Genomic DNA, 6360 nt, shown 5'->3' with positions numbered 1-6360 from the left:
CAGGTCAGAAAAACTAACTGATTTTGTGAATAGGAACGAGGGGTGGGTGGGGGGGGGGGTCGGTGCGTGTACTCTGTAAATTTAATTTTTACGTATAGGCAATAAGGCGCCGTTTAATCTCAGGAATTTCGTCTTAATTGTTCAATCCGCTGCATATTTGACAGACAATAAGAATTGGGTCCGAGGTTCATTTTCACGAATTTTCATTAGGATTGAGTGAAGGGCTTGGGATTTATAATTTTTTTTACAGTACATGTCAAACACGACAATTGAAACTCAAATGCCAAAAACTTCATAACTCTATTCATAATGAACGAATTGGTCTGGTAATTTGTACAGTAATCTAGAATGGTACTTAGTTGAAATTAAAGGCCCAAGATCAAAGATCAAGTAAAATCGGGCCAGAAAAAACTAAATGATTTTATGAATTGGGAGGGGGTGGGTCGGTCGGTGACTTCTATATTAAAAATAGAATTCTAAATTCTAAATATCACATATTACACAATTTCTAAATAAAATACATATGTTAGAACAATGTATAAGCGTTGTTTGAAAGATGTAACTATTGATTTTTTTTTTTTTTTACATCTATTTATTCTTAGGCTCAAACACTCATAAACGCGTGGTCAGTTTTTAAACCTTGTCGCAGTCATCCGTTTGTTTGTATAGTTACGTGTATAAACTTCGGAGGTTTTTCTTAATCCCAGACAGGCAACAGATTTGTATCAGTATATAGATATGCACAAAAAAGGAAAAAGTACACCATCTTTAATAAAAATGACTTTTTAGCGTTGTCTTCCAATCAGTAAGAAGACAATCATTAAACAATGAATTTCAAATTATTTGAATCCATAAACGTCATCCCGTAACTTAAAATAAATACATGTATAATTTTTGGACGCCAATGTACATTTAGCATCTATCCAATTTACTGCATGTTACCTGTACTAGTTCTTATTCCAAAGCTCAAACATTTGTGCTTAAGAGAGAGAGAGAGAGAGAGAGAGAGAGAGAGAGAGAGAGAGAGAGAGAGAGAGATGAGTAAATCAAAAATCGATTCGGTAAAGAAATTGTTAATTTTTTTATCTGCTTCTTTGATAAATCGATTATTTTTCTTTTTGTCTCATGTTTATCTTTGCAGACTAACACTGGGTGATAAAAAATTCTGCTAAGTCGGAAAATAAAATAAAATACATCTTACAAATGTAGCATGATTAATTACCCCCCCCCCCTTCTCCCAAATCCACTCGATACCCCAGTTTTATGTCTAAACGATCAGTGTTAAGCAATCGGTTAATAAGATAGGATATTTAAGAATTTTTGACCCCGATGCTTAATCACTAATCCCGCTTTTGGGCGAACATGTACATATCTGTAGACCTTAGTAAATAATTATAAACTTTATAAGACTAATATCAAATGATTATAATCCCGATCCACCCTGCTTTAATGATCTTTTATTTAATTCAAAGTGAATAATCAGACTCTTTGTTTTAATAGTGTATCTCCACGATCAATGTTTACATCTGTTTATACCAAAGCCCAAACACACATACACTAGTGGTCAGTTTTCACACCGTATCGCAGTCACCCGGTCGTCAGGGTTAGAGAGAGAGAGAGAGAGAGAGAGAGAGAGAGAGAGAGATTACATAGTGTTCTATATAGAGCTCTATATTTGTACTGAAAAAGCCGCTATTGTTTTTAATTTATGACAAGAATAAGACATCATGTACATGTTTATAGACTTTTGTAAATAAATCTAAACTTTATAAGACTAATTGTAAATGATAATAATCCCAATCCACCCTGCCGTAATGATTTTTATAAATCAAAAGTGAATAATCAGACTCTTTGTTTCAACAGTGTATATCAACGATCAGTGTTTACATCTGTTAATACATAGACCCAAACACAGATACAAGGGTGGTCAGTTTTCACACCGTATCGCAGTCACCCGGTTATCAGGGTGAGAGAGAGAAAGAGAGAGAGAGAGAGAGAGATTTCATAGTGTTTTATAGTGTTCAGGAAATCAATATATAAGCAACTTATGTCAATAAACGCAGGTATACATGCATGCGTGTATCTATATAGTTATGTGAATAAATACTTATCAGTCCTCCTTTTAAAGCCATGTAGAATATCGTTGGTGTATTGCTAAATGTTGTGTGCATACGATATTGCGGCATTTCTTTGATGCCGGCAAAGCGACCCAGTGAACTCTAATGCGGTCGTACTGCAGGGGCGCTTCGGCGGCATGTCTTTGATGCCGGCGATGCCACGAGCGTCTGAATTAAGCAACCTGCTGACAGAAACGAGAACTATATTTGTACTAAAAAAGCTGTTATTATTTTTATTTCTGATAAAAATAAAACGGAAAACAATAAAAACCACCATTTTAAAGATAAAATCGTTAAAGAAAACAAAATGAGGGAAGAAAAAATAATCGGCACTCGGGGACGGAACCCGGGTCGCCTGGGCACAAGTCCAACACTCTAACGACTGAGCTACGCAGACTCTCGCTTCAGAACTTTTGAGCTCAAAATCTCAGGAATGCTTTGATCGATTTTAGAACGAATTTTATATTCTGAAGTGTTTTAGACGTCTCTATCGAATAAAAACATAAATAAAATTCAAGTTTAAAAAATTGAAAAATTAAGGTTTTTCATTTCCTTCCGATGACAACCGGAAGTGACGGAGGACGTTCGGATGTGCGAAGGGCACTGCGGCCATTCACTCTCTACCATCTCTGAAAATTTGAAGGTTCTATCTTAAATACTTTTTGAGAAAAGTCGTGAACAAGCAAAAACGTAAAATCTTTAATATCTCGGTACGGGAAGTGAGGACCAAAAAAAGCTCTCGTAATTTTCTTACAAATTTTGACATAAATAAGATCTGAAAGTTTCATGAAAATCGGCTAAAGCATTTTTGAGAAAACGTGACAGAAAAAAAAAAGAATAAAAACTAGACACGATCTCGTTGCGAGCAACGAGGAGGTCTTCCGTCTGATTTTAGAATTTGAGTAGTATATGTTTGATCTTTATTTTGTTATTTAACAGCTAAACATGATTTAAAATAGAAGCACCGGGTCTACATTTTAAGGGCCAGATACTACTTTGTTTCATTTGTAAGAGCTTTGGTTGAAAACTTTAAGACCCTTCTTGGTCTCTAATTTGAAGGGCCAGCCCCTTTTTATTGACATCAAATGAAAGGTCTTTTAATTCTTAACACATTTTGTTCAACAAATGTTTAGAAATTCATTACTGTTCTTGAGATATTTGGGAAAAAATGTTTAGGGGCCGATCCCTTATCTCCATATAGGGGCCGTTTAACGAAAATTTGAAGATTGAATATTTTTTAGCACATCATTTTGAGCATCTTCTCTTCTTTACTGCATTTCAAAATATTTTACCTTTCTGAGATATAGGTGTTCGAAATTTTGGACTTTTGGCCCCTAAAAACCCCTAATTGCGTAACACATGATATAATCGTAACATTGCTTGGATACATAACTGTAAGATAAACATATTTGGTTTTATAACTTTTCACAAAATATCCCTCAGTAAAGGGCTACAGTTAAAAAAATTTCAAGCCCTTTATTACCCTAATTTGAGGGTCCAGCCCCGTTTACTTGATATCAAATGAAAGGTCTAGTAAATATAAACCTTTTTTACATTACATGTGTTAACAAAATATTTTTCAGAAAAGAGATAAACAAAGAAAACCATGAAAAATTACGACGATTTTTTAGTCGGAATTTTCGGGACCAGGTGAGCTTTAACGCCCTTAGAGCATAACAAATATGAATGCCAAATAGCACATCTACAATCTCTTATAGACAATCTAAAAAAATCTGTATTTAGTTCAGATGAATATCTATCAGATCTGAAAGTTTCATGAAAATCGCTTGAGCCATTTTTAAGAAATCGCCTGCACAAAAATGCGTAAGAAAAAAAAACAAGAATAATAATAGGGAAAAAGAAACAAAGCAATAACAATAAGGTCTTCCGTTGGAAACGGAAGACCTTAATAAACAAAAAGACAAAATAAAGTACCACCCTCCCCCGAAATCCAAATGACTGCTTTTTTAAAAGAAAATATGTATCAGGACAGAATAAGCTTACAAAGCAAATAATTTAAACAACACGTGTGCATTCTTTGAGTGTAAATTAATATTTGATAATCTTGACATTTAAGTACATGTAATAATAATATAAACACGCGCTTGTTTAAGAATTTAACGTAACATGTAGAATAAACACATCTACAAACCAATTTTTTTTTCTTTTAATCTGCAAAATATAGAATACACGAACATATTAAATAAGAAATAAGTCATAACATATCTCGAAAATACATAAATACAGTTCGACATTACGATTTTTTTCAAGATTATTTTTTTTTCAGAATGAAGTGATAAAAATTAGGCCATGTAAATTTACTTTTTTAGCCAAGGATATTCGAAAAATTCACAAAGAATCAAAACAAAATGTACCTCACGTAGTGTTCATTGTCCTAAGTGGTGGTCCTAAGATATTGTAGATATTAAAAATAAGTGAATAATTTTCATTCGGCAAACAGAGACAGTATTTGCGTTAAAAATATTGCTTCAAGGCAGGTATGTAGCAACGTGGAAGGGGGTGAGAGTGTGGGGGTATTTCTCTCCACATAATTTTGTTAAAATGAACTTAATGATAGAATAAATGACTACGCCGCCCGACCCCCTCCCGGATTCGGAGTTTGATGTTTGTCGGAAATGCTAGAACTGTAAAAAATATTGCTTTATGCAACCGGTCAAAAGAAAAATCTTCACAACATTCCCAATATTCCTAATGTCACAGATTGGCCGTGCTGGTTGTCAGAAAGAATAACTAGTTGAATAATTAACTACATTTTAATACTGTTCAATATATTTGGTTATACTTGTAATTCAGTTTTTTACATAGAATTATATTTAAGTTTTTGTATATCACTTATTGGCTGGTCCGTAATGGCGGCCTCGGTGGGCTCACAAAACCATCCGTCCGTGTATCCGTGTAAGACAGGCCAAAGTTGGTGAATCTTGACTGTTGAATAGTTGAATGGTGACTAATTATGGTGGTTCCATTTTTCTAAAGGCTGACTCCCTTGAATACTGAATACTGCAATACTGCAATACTGCAATACTGGAATACTGGGATACTGGGATCTATTAATAGTATACATTTCATAATTGTATATACCATACATTGGGGTTATATTCTATGCACGTTTTTCCACATACATATACATTACTTTACACATATACTTTGCATGTATTTACTTATATTATACATGCATACTTTTACTCATGTTTTACTTATATAATTTATACTTGTACTTTACACATACTATATATATTATACAAATAGCATGTTTACTTATCCACTGAATTCACGCAATTACAATACACACTTTTTACAATGTTTACGGAGCATTGTTACTTTACAGTTACTTTGTTTACGTTATAAACATTACCAGTTTTTATGTACTTAAACAATATGGTAAGTTTAACACAACTTTATGGAACAAATGAACAAAAACACAAAAAAAGGAACTTGGCTGTCATTGCAACTGAAATTAACAATAAACAAACTTTAAAATAAAACTCCGTACCTCAGAAGTGAGAAGAACCTGGTTAGAAAATATTCAGATGTAAATATTTTGTTGGACAAACTCTATTACAGGACAGCATGTCCTTCTCAGGTGCCTGCTACGCCCAAACTGACTACACTAGCACGGGTATTTAAATGCCTAACCAGTTGAGTGAGTTTAATGTACTAAAAATAAATCTATGGACACCTGATGTGATTAAAAATATATATACAGGTAAAAACTATGGTAAACAGTTTGGACATTAAATGTGACACCTAAAATGTGATGTTACAGCCTTAGGATGGTCTTAGGACAAGGTAAATGATGTCCTAAAGTTAGGACAAGTTATGGCGGTTCCTAAATTTAGGAGAGCTTCGAGAAACAGACTTAAGACTAAGACGTATCCTAAGATGTACTTAGGATACACCGTAGTCCTAAGATAGCTTCGTGAACATGCCTGCAGGTTGAGATTAGAAACTTTTCTATTTATTACTGAGTTGATTCTGCCTCGTATGTACCAAACAAAAATATGATTAATGAAGTGTTTTCATTTATAGAGATTTTGGACACCCCTCATTGGTACTTGTGTGTTTAAGTGTGAAAAAAGTTGGTGGTTACACGTGTATTTCCCTCTCAGATTTTGTAGATGGAGGATCAAGATAGACGCACTGTTTCAGTTTTAACTAAAAATTGGTAAAAAAAAAAAATAGGCAGATTTTTTACCATATCAAATATAGTCCTTTTATTTAT

General features: G+C 33.7%; 1 long non-coding RNA gene across 1 annotated transcript; it reads right to left on the bottom strand.

Moving 5' to 3' along the window:
* Nucleotides 1–4970: 4970 nt before the first annotated feature.
* On the bottom strand, nt 4971–5878 carry LOC117689647 (uncharacterized). Its single transcript, XR_004601851.2, has 2 exons — nt 5632–5878; nt 4971–5185 (listed from the first exon to the last, which is right to left on the bottom strand). It is a non-coding gene; the product is annotated as an uncharacterized lncRNA (long non-coding RNA).
* Nucleotides 5879–6360: the final 482 nt, after the last annotated feature.

Source organism: Magallana gigas, chromosome 5, assembly GCF_963853765.1.
Source record: "Magallana gigas chromosome 5, xbMagGiga1.1, whole genome shotgun sequence".
NCBI lineage: Eukaryota > Metazoa > Mollusca > Bivalvia > Ostreida > Ostreidae > Magallana > Magallana gigas.
This window is presented reverse-complemented; position numbering and strand designations above follow the sequence as displayed.